The 15905-nt window shown below is 44.1% G+C and overlaps 1 protein-coding gene and 1 pseudogene across 1 annotated transcript in view; both read right to left on the reverse strand.

The window, feature by feature from the left end:
- The window catches only part of LOC126183592 (osmotic avoidance abnormal protein 3), a 381860-nt gene that overhangs the window by 199711 nt on the left and 166244 nt on the right, over positions 1 to 15905 (reverse strand). The gene's annotated exons all lie outside the window — the stretch shown is intronic.
- LOC126185781 (5S ribosomal RNA) lies at positions 5052 to 5169 on the reverse strand (annotated as a pseudogene).

Here is a 15905-nt window from a genome sequence, read left to right on the forward strand (position 1 = left end):
CCCGGCATCATGGTGTGGGGAGCGATCTCCTACACTGGCCGTACACCACTGGTGATCGTCGAGGGGACACTGAATAGTGCACGGTACATCCAAACCATCATCGAACCCATCGTTCTACCATTCCTAGACCGGCAAGGGAACTTGCTGTTCCAACAGGACAATGCACGTCCGCATGTATCCCGTGCCACCCAACGTGCTCTAGAAGGTGTAAGTCAACTACCCTGGCCAGCAAGATCTCCGGATCTGTCCCCCATTGAGCATGTTTGGGACTGGATGAAGCGTCGTCTCACGCGGTCTGCACGTCCAGCACGAACGCTGGTCCAACTGAGGCGCCAGGTGGAAATGGCATGGCAAGCCGTTCCACAGGACTACATCCAGCATCTCTACGATCGTCTGCATGGGAGAATAGCAGCCTGCATTGCTGCGAAAGGTGGATATACACTGTACTAGTGCCGACATTGTGCATGCTCTGTTGCCTGTGTCTATGTGCCTGTGGTTCTGTCAGTGTGATCATGTGATGTATCTGACCCCAGGAATGTGTCAATAAAGTTTCCCCTTCCTGGGACAATGAATTCACGGTGTTCTTATTTCAATTTCCAGGAGTGTATATCCTAAAGCGGCGCCATAGGATATCACGCCTGACGGTATAGGTGGCCATATCATTCACTGAAATTCCTCCAAATAATTTGGAAATGAAGCACAAAACATTTTTGGCAGGGTGACCTGTAGCACTTTCATCTTGGGCAATAACATCGCTAGTAGGAGACGTGGAGTGCGTGTCGCCTTCTACATGACTATGAAGGGTTCAGTTTCGCCAGAGAACCTAAGCTTCACAAAGCAAACAAAATACATCCATTCCCATTAGGAACAACCATTACATTGCACGCTGCCTTACTGACATCAAGGATCAATTCCGTCACGGTGCCTCATATCGAGTTAGATCTTGATTCATCGGGCCAATTTTCTGCTCATTTAGGGCGGAATGAATGTGTTCAAACATAGGCGTTAGTTCAGATGGTGTGCTCTTGCGATGACTGATACACATCTAACACCTCACGTTCAGAGTGTTCGGTTGTTCTTCAAAACCATCATCCGGTCTCCCGTAAATCCACAATTCAATCTCACTGAAATTCAGTTAATTGCGCAACAGACTATTGCGGCAAGGAAAATGGAGATGTTATGGGCTCGGCGTTTTCATGCTAATTACGTGTTTCCTACCCTGTATTCAGAATGGTGTTTTGAATTATTGCCTTGACCATCATCTGTCAGAACCCCACTCGAATGTGTCACGTCTTTAGAGATGTCCATTTTTCATATGTGTTATTTTTCTCAGGTCTTAAATCCTTTTACACTGTTCAGGCGAACCTGAATGGTCTGTCCTTTTACACCGCTCAGGCGAACTTGAATGGTCTGAAACAGTTACTCACAAGTTCATTTTAAATGTCATCTGAACACACCAAGTTTCGCCGAAGCCAATTATAAGGTAGTAGTTTTTTCTGAATAATTACTTATTTACATTTTTATTAAACATTCGATATAAATAAAAATTTTCTAAAATTTGTTTAAGCTAGTGCCGATATGACTTTCCACTTGAGTCGATTTTGAAATAGAAAGATACGAAATTTATATGCACATCTTCTGGAGGAGTACCACTCTGACCTCATCAAAAACACAGTAGAAACGCGAACCGTGCAAGGCGCCTTAGGCCACGCGGCTACCCCGCGCGGCGAAGACGCAGAGCGAAAATTACTTCTGTAGTATTAAACTAAGAATGGAGCTCGTTATTTCAGAATCCAAAGCTCACAAACACGCTTCATCGTCTCATAATTTACACAAAACACTTCCCGGCCTCCTTTTAAGTTTGTTGAGCGAGTAATAAGAGTACGCTTGTTCTTGCTGGTCATAATACGTCTGCTTTAACTGCAACTACGTCGGAGAGAACAAACAGATCAATGAACACTACAGTACAGGTTGAGGAAACTAAGAACGAAAACTTAGCTAAAACTAGTAAATATAACTAGATGCGGTTCTCGCTAAGTTATAGCGGACAATGTCGCAAATATCATGACGCACTTTGTAACGTTTATAGCTGCCAAACTATGACACCACCTTCGTTATTTCTTCTTTTTTTTTCTTAAATGGAACTATATACAGGGTGATTAGAAAATACTTTTACAAAATTTGGGGACATATTCCTTACACTAAAACAAGAAAGACTATTTGTATAAATATATGTCTGAAAATTCTTCGTTTTCGAATTATTAATGAAAGTTAACGTTCAATGGCTTTCTGTCTGCAACACAAAAACTTCGATACACTCATTCAGATAAGGCTTTGGTGCATTGTATCCATTTTATCCTAGATGTCGATGTGGTGCTATGGAGATTTGTTTATAGTTGTCAATACTCCATCTTCATCGTTTCAAATGTGTACATCTTCTGAGTTAGCTGAAAGTGTTCCTTTCGACCATGGGAGGATATTCATTTAGTGAACAGTATTTCGTTCAGGCTAGACATCAGCATGAGTTTAAGATTAATATGTTGGGTAGAATTGTAGGTGACTGACTGAACGGTCCGCTTGTTCTCCCAGCACGTATCACACATGCTGTCTACAGAAACTTCATTCAGACCACACTCCAAGATAATTCGAAGTCATTTTGAGTATTTTTTTTTTTCGACCGTGAGTGTCTCAAGAAATATGTAAAGGTTTTTAACTACCGCTGCCAGTCACAAAATTTGTTAACTAATGTATTATTTATTTGTTGTGCGACATGTTTCGAGGGAATGTCACATCATCAGGCTATATGGCATTACAAAACCAATTTCACAATACTCCTGGCGCAGTTGTTAGATCGGCTACTGCTGCTACAATGGCATGTTATGAAGATTTAAATGAGTCTGAACGTGATGTTATAGTCGGCGCACGAGCGATGGGCACACAGCATCTTCGAGGTAGCGATGAAGTGGGGATTTTCCTGTACGACAATTTCACGAGTGTACAGTGAATATCAGGAATCCGGTAAAACATCAAGTCTCCTACATTTTTGCGGCCGGAAAAATATCTTGCAAAGATGGAACCAACGACACCTGAAGAGAATCGCGCAACGTGACACAAATTGCTGCAGATTTCAATGCTGGGCCATCAACAAACGTCAGCGTGCGAACCATTCAATGAACCATCATCTATATGGGCTTTCGGAACCGAAGGCCCACTCTTATACCCTTGATGACTCCATGACACAAAACTTTACGCCTCGGCTGGGCCCATCGACACCGACATTGGACTGTTAATGACTGGAAACATGTTGCCTGGTCGGAAGAGTCTCGTTTCAAATTATATCGTGTGGATGGACGTGTACGAGTATCGAGGCAACCTTATGAATCCATGGGCCCTGCATGTCAACAGGGGACTGTTCAAGCTGGTGGAGGCTCTGTAAAGGTATAGGGAGTGTGCAGTTGGAGTGATATGGGGCCCCTGATTCGTTTAGATACGCCTCTGACAGGCGACATGTACGGTAGCATCCCGTCTGATCACCTGCATCCATTCATGTTCATTGTGCATTCTGACGGACTTGGGGAATTACATCTGGACAATGAGGCACCCAACACGTCCAGAATTGCAGCAGAGTGGCTCCAGGAACACTCTTCTCAGTTCAGACACTTCCGCTGGCCACCAGACTCCCAGGCACGATATTATTGAGCATATCTATGATTTCTTGCAGGGTGCTGTTCAGAAGCGATCTCCACCTTCTCTAACTCTTGCGGATTTATGGGCAGCCCTCCAGCACTACTTCAGACATTAGTGGAGTCCATCCCACGTCGTGTTGCGGCACTTCTGCGTGCTCGGGTTTACCAGTTTCTTTGGGTCTTCATGTATTTCTTCACGCACAATACACACTGCACGCTATATGGTACCTTGTGAAGTACATATACTATCTCATAAAAAGTATCAGAGTACTCCTGCGTACAGCGGGACTGACCTCTAGATGTTACGAGAGGCTGAACCGCCTGGAAATTGGAAATTTGTGGTAAGGACTATGGGACCAAACTGCTAAGGTCATCGGCCCCTAGGCTTACGCTCTACTTAATCTAACTTAAGCTAACTTACGCTAAGGACGACACACACACCCATACCCGAGGAAGGACTCGAACCTTCGACGGGGGGAGCCGCGCGAACCGTGACAAGACGCCAGACCGCTCGGCTACCCCGCGCGGCTGATCTGCCTGTATAAAAAGAGGCAGTAGTATTGTGTCGTCAGCAGAGAAGCAGTAACAGCAGAATGGATCGGTAAGTAGAGCTCCTTGATATCGAACGTGAACTATTCGTTGAACGTTACCCGAGTAACAGATACATAACGGACATTTCAACCTTTCTAAAGCTGCCGAAGTCAACTGTTCGTGATGGGATTGTGCAGTGGAAAAGCGAAGGAACAACCACAGCTAAATCAAGGCCAGGCACACGTCATGTACTGGCAGACAAGGATCATCGAGCATTGCGAAGGGTGGCTGTGAAAGATCGCATTAAATCCGCAGAAGGAATCACTCGTGACTTCCAAAGCGCTACCAGCACGCCAGCTAGCACAGTGTCTATGCATAGGAAGTTAGAAGAATGAGGTACAGTGGTCGAGCAGCTCCTCATAAGCCACACATCTCTGTGGGCAAAGCTAAGCGACGCTACAGAGCGACAGCACTGGACAGTGGGTGATTGGAAACGAGTGATTTGGAGTGATGTATCACGATGTACTCTGTGGCAACCTGATGGAAGGATTTGGCTTGGTCAGTGGTCACCTCAGAGTCAGAATGTTGCAGTTATCGTGGAATCACTCTCTTGGACGTAACATATAAAAGCACTCCGTCTTCAGGCCACAAGTGGCCCATCGGGACCATCCGACCGCCGTGTCATCCTTAGCTGAGGATGCAGATAGGAGGGGCATGTGGTCAGCACACCAGTCTTCCGGTCGTTACGATGGTTTTCTGTGACCGGAGCCGCTACTATTCGGTCGAATAGCTCCTCAATTGGCATCACGAGGCTGAGTAGTGCACCCCGAAAAACGGCAACAGCGCATGGCTGCCCGGATGGTCACCCATCCAAGTGCCAGACGCACCCGAGAGCGCTTAACTTCGGTGATCTGACGGGAACCGGTGCATCCACTGCGGCAAGGCCGTTGCCCCGTAATATATAAGATATTTAGTAAAATTTTAGCCTCCAGACTTGAAGGGATGATAGAAAGGAGATTGGGGGACTATCAGCCTGGATTTAGGAGGAACAGATCCACGATGGATCAGATATTTTTATTAAGACAAGTGTTAGAGAAGTTTTATGAATATGACAAGCAACTGCATCAGTTGTACATGATTTTAAGCAAGCGTACTACAGCCTACACAGGAAGAAAATTATACAGATCATGAAAGAATTTAGAATCCTACTAAAACTGGTCAATTTAACAGAAATGACAATGAAAGCAACAGTGTGTAAAGTAAGAATAGAGCAAGAACTGTCTGGTGAATTCCAAGTATGGAGGGGGCCACGACATGGAGATGTGATCTCTAGAATGCTATTTTATTTAGTTTTAGAAAAGGTGATGCGGCGAATGTCGATAAACTCAGCAGGAACAATACTTAATCGGCAAGTTCAAGTGGTAGCATATGTGGATGACGTAGCATTAATGGCAAGGAATGTAAGAGCACTAAAGGGGAAGTACGATACGTTAGAGGAAGCAGCAAGAGAAGTAGGTTTAGAAGTAAACATAAACAAAACAAAGTATATGTTGATGGGGAAGCCCAATATAAACGGACAAAAGAATTCAATAGTAATGAATGGGAAAGAATATGAAAGAGTGAAAACATTTAAATATTTAGGTTCTGTAATAACGGAGGACAATAAAGCAGCAGTATAAATTCAAGAAAGGATAGCGAGTGGAAATCATTGCTATTTTGCCTTGCAGAATGTATTTAATTCCAGAAATGTGAGTAGGAACACAAAAATCAAAATTTACAGGACCATATTAAGACCTATAGTAATATATGGATCAAAAGGCTGGGTATTGACATTAAAGAAGGAGAACTGGTTATTGAGATGGGAAAGAAAGAAACTGAGGCGGATTTTTGAAGCAGTGAGAGAGGACGATGGCTGGAGAGTAAGGACAAATGTAGAACTACAAAAACTTTGTGGACAGATGGATATTGTTGTTAAAATTAATTAGGGAAGAATAAGATGGGCAGGACACGTACAGAGAATGCCAGAAACTCGGAGTGTCAGGAAAGTTTTCATGGGAAAACCTGACGGGAGAAGGAGAAAAGGTAGACCCAGGAAAAGGTTGCTGGACGATATAGAAGAAGATCTAAAGGTGATGGGAATAAGAAATTGGAGACGGAAGGCGATGGACAGAGAAGAATGGAGGCAGGTGATACTGGAGGCCAAGCTTCTTCAAGGACTGTAGAGCCAACCAAGAAGAAGAAGAAGAAGAAGAAGTGGTCATCTCATTGCGCTTAAGAAAACGCTAAATGGGGAAGGATGTGAACACATTTTATAGCATTGTGTACTGCGTACAGTAGAGATTAGTTCGGGGACGATAATTGCTTGTATGAGCATGAAAATGCACCCTGTCACAAAGCAGCATATGCGAGACAATGGTATGTGGACAATAACATTCCTGAAATGGACTGGCCCGCTCAGTGTCCCAACCTGAACTCAGTGGAATATGTTTAGGATGAATTAAAACGTCCACTTTTCTCCGCACTACCTTTTCTGGTTTCGGCTCTTGAGGAAGAATTAGCTCCCATTTCTCCAAAGACGGTCAGACACCTCATTGAAAGTGTTCCCGTCAGAGTTTAACCCATCATAAAGCGAACGGTGGACACATCCCGTATTAATATCCACTGATAGATGTCCAGATTCTTTTGATCAAATAGTGTTCATATGTACCTGCAAAGCGGCTATTTGTTGAGCTGTATCAATGAATGAAAACTTCCCTAGACTGTGTGGTGAACGACACATTCGTATCAGTACCAGTAATACATCACGTGCACTAAATAGCAGGAGTATGTTTGTATTTTACATTCTCAGACGGAATACGGGTAACTCTTAACCATATTCGATCATAAACAAAATTGACTGTAATGGTCGATAACTAAATGTGGCGTTAATTCAAAAGGTGTAGCCCTTATCATTGTCATAGCCGCGCTGGTCTGTTTTGAGCTAAAGCGTCTAAAATACACTGTCGCTAATAAGCTCATAGACCAATTGTCCGAGGTCCAGAGAATTCCTTTATAGTTATTTTTTAAACTTATAACCTCTAACTTCCAAAAGACAGTCGTAGTTCTCTAATAATAAAAGTCACCTTCCGCTCTGCATGTTTAATAATCCATTCCACCACCGTCTCCCTACATAACTATCCTCCTTCCAGTGGTTACTGGACCGCTGTTGTGGTCGATACTCGAACAGGGTAAGCGTGCTCTCTGGCCCAGATCTGCTGTCAGAGGGCCACTGCACTTCTAGCAAGTACCACATAAATATGTTGTTTCGTTTGCATTTACCTATTTCCATCAACTTTGCAAGTTACTCAGACTGGTTTTATTATGCTTTAAATGTTTTGTCAACAGCCAAATCACTAAAAATAGAACGATTTGCCCATTTAAACTTTTTGCTGTTTCCAGTTTTCTAATTCTACACATAATAAGCATTCATCCATCTTGGTCTTAGCAATTACTTTTCACTGTCTTCACAGATTGAGAGCTTTGACAATGGTCTTAAAATGAAACAGCTTGTATTAGTAATTTTTTTGATAATTAAGGAAAGTCACGCTGGATGAGGCTCGGAAAAGAAATTTGTAAATAGCTAAGTATACGAGGTGCATTCAAGTTCTAAGGCCTCCGATTTTTTTTCTAATTAACTACTTACCCGAAATCGATGAAACTGGCGTTACTTCTCGACGTAATCGCCCTGCAGACGTACACATTTTTCACAACGCTGACGCCATGATTCCATGGCAGCGGCGAAGGCTTCTTTAGGAGTCTGTTTTGACCACTGGAAAATCGCTGAGGCAATAGCAGCACGGCTGGTGAATGTGCGGCCACGGGGAGTGTCTTTCATTGTTGGAAAAAGCCAAAAGTCACTAAGAGCCAGGTCAGGTGAGTAGGGAGCATGAGGAATCACTTCAAAGTTGTTATCACGAAGAAACTGTTGCTTAACGTTAGCTCGATGTGCGGGTGCGTTGTCTTGGTGAAACAGCACACGCGCAGCCCTTTCCGGACGTTTTTGTTGCAGTGCAGGAAGGAATTTGCTCTTCAAAACATTTTCGTAGGATGCACCTGTTATCGTAGTGCCCTTTGGAACGCAATGGGTAAGGATTACGCCCTCGCTGTCCCAGAACATGGACACCATCATTTTTTCAGCACTGGCGGTTACCCGAAATTTTTTTGGTGGCGGTGAATCAGTGTGCTTCCATTGAGCTGACTGGCGCTTTGTTTCTGGATTGAAAAATGGCATCAACGTCTCATCCATTGTCACAACCGACGAAAAGAAAGTTCCATTCATGCTGTCGTTGCGCGTCAACATTGCTTGGCAACATGCCACACGGGCAGCCATGTGGTCATCCATCAGCATTCGTGGCACCCACCTGGATGACACTTTTCGCATTTTCAGGTCGTCATGCAGGATTGTGTGCACAGAACCCACTGAAATGCCAACTCTGGAGGCTATCTGTTCAACAGTCATTCGGCGATCCCCCAAAACAATTCTCTTCACTTTCTCGATCATGTCGTGAGACCGGCTTGTGCGAGCCCGAGGTTGTTTCGGTTTGTTGTCACATGATGATCTGCCTTCATTAAACTGTCGCACCCATGAACGCACTTTCGACACATCCATAACTCAATCGCCACATGTCTCCTTCAACTGTCGATGAATTTCAATTGGTTTCACACCACGCAAATTCAGAAAACGAATGATTGCACGCTGTTCAAGTAAGGAAAACGTCGCCATTTTAAGTATTTAAAACAGTTCTCATTCTCGCCACTGGCGGTAAAATTCCATCTGCTGTACGGAGCTGCCATCTCTGGGACGTATTGGCAATGAACGCAGCCTCATTTTAAAACAATGCGCATGTTTCTATCTCTTTCCAGTCCGGAGAAAAAAAATCGGAGGCCTTAGAACTTGAATGCACCTCGTATTATCGAGTTTGAATCGTGGCCGCTTTCTCTCAGTGTATCGATATTACTGTTTTTATGATTTTTGTGTAACATGTTGCCATTGGAGCATCACCCTCTGGTGTGGCGGCTCTGAGCGTGGTGGCCGGTTTGCTGGGCTGTATGAACTGAGGAACGAAGCTGTAACGAGCTTTCCGTGGGGTCTCTTCGCCGTGGCGTTAGCTGTTGGCGGGCGACCTATATTGGGGTCACGTTACCCCATGTAAGTTATTGAGTACCTACGTGGCTTGTGCTGTGATGTATCAGAAAGGCACCGAGTTGTCACGGCAGTGTTCACTGTCATTTTGGTCTGTCTTCCTTCTGTTTGTTGGGGGACGAACTCCCGTGTCTCCAGTGTGTTCGAATGGCAATGAGATTCCAAGATCTGGCACACATTTTAGACTGATTCGTTGGCTAATATTATAATTTCTTTTATGTGTTAACCTTGTTTAACCAGGTGCTTGTGAACCTTTAGCCAGTGTAAAGCGCCGTGTTCCAGAAGAAAGCTTATTTGGAAGGTTGGCGGTGTGCATTAGTGTACGCGTTACCTGTTCTTGTCCGCCTCTCATTAATTCTTCTGATGTTTAAAGTAAATGATTGGTCATGTAATTTGCAACTGGATTCGCAGAGGAATGTTTAGTATTACGTTACCATGGATGTTTAGTTGTTCATGTTATAATGTGTCTAAGTTTTGCTATTTTGCTGGACTACATATAATTTGCTTTTGTTGTTCTGGTTTCCTTGAAGCTAATTCTAAAGGCCTATGTTGTCTAAGAGATTATATAGTGCGCCTGTGATATTTAAGGTTCTCAGAAAAATTTTGGTCTGCGCCTGTGATATTTAAGGTTCTCAGATAAATTTTAGTCTGACCCACCAGGGTAGCCGAGAGCGCTAACGCGCTGCTTCCTGGACTCGGGTAGGCGCGCTGGCCCCGGATCGAATCCGCCTGGCGGATTAACGACAACGGCCGGTGTGCCGGCCAGCCTAGATGTGGTTTTCGGCGGTTTTCCACATCCTCCTAGGTGAATACCGGGCTGGTCCCCACGTCCCGCCTCAGTTACACGACTCGCAGCCATTTGAAACACATTCACACCATTTCACGATTTACACTAGACGCAGACAGCTGGGGTACACTAATTCCGTCCCGGAGGGTATGAGGTGGCGGCAGGAAGGGCATCCAGCCACCCCTTACAATTAACCATGCCAAATCCGTACTTAACCCTGCCAACCATGCGCACAATGCGGGATAAAGGCTGTAGCAAAAGAAAGAAGACAAATTTTAGTCTGTTCCAGGACGCATTTGTTCCCTCCGAACCGGTATGGACTAATGTGTTTACGGATAAGCTTTGAATGTCATGCGAGTGTCCTTGTGCCTGCTTTAATGGTTTGCCAAATAAAAAAATTCTGATGCTACTATTTTATTGCTGAAATAATTTTTTAAAATATTTGTAGCTGGTTTCTTATATCTTTTGGTTGTCATGGCTTTTGGTAAGAGCCTGTGAGTTGAAATTCTAATTAAGATTATTTGTGCTGCTGGGAACTGTCGTTAATAATCTTTTGTACCTCATTACTGGTACGTGTTACCCAGGATCGGGCCCCACTTATTCATTCCCGTCGGCTTGCTTTGGCGGGTGTTTACGTCATTTGGAGTGCATACACTCGCCAGCTCTCGCCGCTGTCTGTCTTTCTCGCAGTTTCCTGCAATCGCAGCCGCACTACATAATGTTCCCCTTCAGGTTAAGTTCATACTTGAAATAATTCCGAATTTGTATTCGTTACCTTGTGACCATCACCTTAAGCAAATTCTGACGTGCGTTAGGATCCCTAAGACATACTTTAATCTGTTGTAACTTAATTATTCTTGTGTTATTGGAAAATATGTTAAATCTTAAATTGGTGTGTGTTCCTGGTCCAAAATTATCTTGCCTAGATATTGTCCTTAAATTGTTATTCATTGTTTTAAGCATGGTTTTAATTTTTTTATCAGTCAAATTTCAATCATGTTTTATTTTCACAATTTGGTAATTGAGGCCCGTCTGATCTGTTCTGGTACTGTTCTTTAGATTTATGTCAGCCTTTATTACGACTTTACCCTTATTATTCTGTTTCTTACATAGGGCGTGACTTGCCTTGAAGTGGAAATGAGCGTTTGGCGTCATTGGCCGTGAGGCCCCTTACGGCCTCACGGGGCAGGTCCGGCCGCCTTGGTGCAGGTCTTATTACGCTCGACGTCACACTGGGCGACCTGCGCGCCGGATGGGGATGAAATGATGATGGAGACGACACAACACCAAGTCCCTGAGCGGAGAAAATCCCCGACCCAGCCTGGAATCGAACCCGGGCCCCTTAGGACGGCATTCAGCTATCGGCGCGGACGTGACTTCCCTTAAAGACTATTAAGTAACCTTGGGTTAAAATTAACTTAAAATTTTCTGAAAATTATTTAAACTAGCACTGAATTTTAAAAGAGCCACATTGCTTGGGCTTTTAATTAATTAAAAACAATGGCTTAATTGGCTACTGTGGGATTGAAACTGTGTAAAATAAATTTGTGTTCTACCTGTGAATGAAGTGTGTAAAATACCAACTGGCCCAGCCCTTCCCGGTTTCCCTACATGGCTGAATTAAGGGGCCGTAATTATCACATTTCAGTCTTACTAGGAGGAGAGCTACAGTTATCGACATCGGGATCGTTATAGACGGAAGACTAGCTCTGCAGTCCAAGTATGAGAGCAGGACACCAACGTACTTCGCTGAAGACGACATCCCAGTTTCACCAGAAGGGATGTATGGCTACCAACACAAATCTGAAGCATATTACGAGAACAGCGATTTAAACCCCTCTCCTCTCGCATGCGAGCTCAGTATCTTAAGTAGAGCGTCATCTCGATACCTAGTTGTTGGTTAGCACTTAACCACTGAGAATATCTTTCATAAATATCATCGATGAGAGCACTTTATGGTACAAGACACTTGCAATCGAAATGGTTCTTGGGCCAACGTTACGCAGTTCAAGTCAGTGAATTATTTTTAATCATACACATATGAAGCGAACATCAGTATGATCCGAATAGTTCCTCAGCTTAGTAAACGATAGAATAGAAAACAGACGATGAATTTTATGCAGTTTCTAAGCCAATATTTAACTCTGATTAGACTTTACATACAAATATGAAAGAGCACATGCATATGTTTGTTGTTCGAGAGGATTGCAGAGAATTGCTGTACAATTATGAAGTGGAAGCGTCATGGGGGCTCAGTTCTTTTAATGCGGACAAGAAAACTGTTAAAAAATTGCATCATCCTCGTGACTTGCATAGTTTGTGTTGCTTTTTATCGGTAATATTTTTCTCAATATTATTTTGACCACAGGAAATCGCTGAGTACAGCCACCTGTCTAATGGATGAAGAGTAAGCATTTTCAGTGAGTTTCAGTGGGACTTTTGACTCCAATTTGTCAACGAGAAAATGCAGCTTGTGCACCCTATCCGGCTGTAAACATACCTCAAAGATTCGTTTCAAGCTTAGACCATACGCGCATTGACACTGTATGGCAAAAAGGTTGTCTACACGGAAAGCTGCCCACCTCTTTGAAATACACTACAGAGGTGCCAATCCAACGTTCAGCCACTGTCGTGAGACACGAAACATTTCAGATCTGTCTCGTAATGGTTGCCCGCGCTGAAAAACGCTATCTGATGACCAACAGCTAAAAATTAATGGCTCGAAGGTAGTCAAAAATGGTTCAAATGGCTCTGAGCACTATGGGACTTAACATCTGTGGTCATCAGTCCCCTAGAACTTAGAACTACTTAAACCTAACTAACCTAAGGACATTACACACATCCATGCCCGAGGCAGGATTCGAACCTGCGACCGTAGCGGTCACGCGGTTCCAGACTGAAGCGCCCAGAACCGCACGGCCACACCGGCCGGCCTCGAAGGTAGTCAGAGGCGAATGAACAGAACTGCACTCTGCATTTTTGGAAGAGCTGTGTTGGTCCAGACGACCTCCCACGACCAATTTCGTCCCTACGCGTCCGTAACGAGCAACAGTACAAAGTCCTGTGATGTATGAGGGAGTTGGGGAAGGGAACGCCTCAAATAGAACTTGAATCAATGGCGTCGGAATCTCTTTACCTGTGAGTGCAGGATATCTCTTAACACTGAAGATTGTTGTAGAAGAGTGTGGGGGTGGCAGATACCATTGCACTCCTCAGGCATGCAGTCCTATGGGCTGACAGGGAGATGGATGAGTCACGTGTTGTGCCTGTATCATGAACAGATGTCGGACGCCTCTCATCTCTATCGAAGATAATTTGAAGGCTGTTGAGTACTGTGGCAAGATCCTTCAACCTGTTGTCTAGTGTTGCAGTCAACATTTCAACGATGAACTCGTTTTTCATGACGATGATGAATAGGTACATGGCACCCACCTCGTCAACACCGCACTCCAGGAGGCAGGAATCAAAATAACGGAATGGCCTGGGGTATTTGCTGACAGGAATCAGATTGAGAATACTTGGGACCAGTTGAAACTTGCAACGCCTCGTCGCTGGGTCCCTCCTCCCTCACTGAATGACTTCAGGAGTGCCGCCGTTGAAGACTGTGACAGATTTGAGCACCAGTGTCTCGACCACCTGGTACAGGTCATCCAAAGCAGGTTTCAAGTATGTTACAGTGCGCACAATGGAGAAACAGAGTAATGAATGAAAGTAAAATCTTCTAGCCTGTTAGACTGCATTGTGTTTCTTTTCAGTTTCTTCTACACGCTCGATGTTTCGACCCCTCTCCTGGGATCTTTATCAGGATCCTCTGGTGTTCACAGTTAACTGAAAAGTATCAAAGACCAATGACGCGTTCACTTATAAAAGGAAGTTTTCTCGCGCTTCCACTGAAGACTTGGGCTTATTCGGTAAAATTCTTCCGGCTGTTATTGGTGGGCTGTCGTCATTGGGTAGAGAACGAAACAGGCAGAGCAAGAGAGAGGGAATGTTTATTGAAATATTATTGTTGTCGTACAGCAGAGATAGCTTTCTGGCTGACCGTGGATGCGTATTTACTTCCCTGGTGGTGGGAAACTACGAAGCTGGAAGCCTATAGCTCTACTAAAGTTACATTCGTACTTGGAAATCTTAAAACGCCTCTCGGACTTCCTTCTATAATTGTTGGCTTCCTTGCCCAGTTACGGTAAATGAATGTTACCCTGCAGCAGATTTTGATTTAACTATTGTGCAAAGATGTCCACTTTCGAAAAGACTTCTTTTATTTTGGATATTATTTTGATATTATATCACAATGAATGCTTTTTTAGTTAGTCCTACTCCCCTTGAATCTAAGCTCGCCTTTCAGATATACAAGTGATGAAAGGCATTTTTTGCACAGCTTAGTTGGTCGCAGCGTCAGTACGAAACCTCGCATTGAGTGGGAACGTGGTGATAGCCCTTGGATGACGGTGGTCAGGTGGACTACATTTAATGACAAGCATGAGTGGCGTTTCTAGTATTCCGTGATCGATTAATAGAAGATCATCACATCGAGTACATCAAGAAACTGGCACCCCGACTTTATTCATGGAATAAATTCACTAACTACCAATTCAGAAGCTGGCTGGTCCCGGCGGAGGTTCGAGTCCTCCCTCGGGCATGAGTGTGTGTGTTTGTCCTTAGGATAATTTAGGTTAAATAGTGCGTAAGCTTAGGGACTGATGGCCTTAGCAGTTAAGTCCCATAAGATTTCACACCCAATTGCCAAATTGCCAAAAATTTAGAAGCTGTCCTCATCAGAGACAAACAGTGTTAAATCTAGCCAAGGAACTCCACAACATTTACCCAGTACAATTACCATACTCATGGGCTGCATAAAGGACAAAAGGAAGGAATCTGAGCTAGCCATGTCTTATCTCATTTAGTCAAATGGAAAGGGACTGATTTTGAGATGTAGTGGATAATGCGCAAAGTAACGACGAAATGATATCCAGCTGTTCACGGTTAGCAAACACAGACGGTAAGCACGCTCGATATACTTCGTCTCTCAGCAGTCCCAGGGCCGCCCACGGCGTGTCAAACTTGACGCGAGCCGCGTGCGCGCCACAGCTGAGCCTGTCTAGGCTTCGCTCGTTCTTTCCAGGAAGTACTCAGCGCAGCGCGACATTTCCTTTAGTACTGCGGTGCGGCATTTTCCGCTTGGCAGAGCACTCTTCGTTTCGGCAGAATCGTGGTGTCAGTGTTGTTTACCCTCCACTAATTGTTCTATTTGTTCGTGGTATGAAGGACATTCACAGGTCCTATGGATGTTTGCTCAAAACGAAGCTGTCTAGCGATCTGTCGCAACAAGCCTTTAAAGACGATAGGGAATTACAGAAGAGAGGGACGAGAATTCTGAATATCTATTATGCAGTCGCATAAGCTGCAAAATTGCTATGGAACGATGTTACAATACTATGCAGAAAGAATTTAAAGATTTAGTTGACAATGAAAGAGCAAAAACTTACAACGATCGATAGACTGGAGTCATTGTCCAGAACATCAAGAAGCACTTTGTGCTAAATCTGCAGGCATGCAGCATGTGAAGAAATTGGTGGTATGAATAGTAAAATTTCTGAAGCCGCATGCATTATTCCACTGTCAGTTGCAACAATTTTCAATGTATCTGAACGAAGAGTATGGAGATTTTCCCCAATCGTCCTCAGGTGTTTGGTTTGTGGGGCGCTCAACTAACGGG

This window comes from Schistocerca cancellata, chromosome 4 (genome assembly GCF_023864275.1).
Source record: "Schistocerca cancellata isolate TAMUIC-IGC-003103 chromosome 4, iqSchCanc2.1, whole genome shotgun sequence".
Taxonomy (NCBI): domain Eukaryota; kingdom Metazoa; phylum Arthropoda; class Insecta; order Orthoptera; family Acrididae; genus Schistocerca; species Schistocerca cancellata.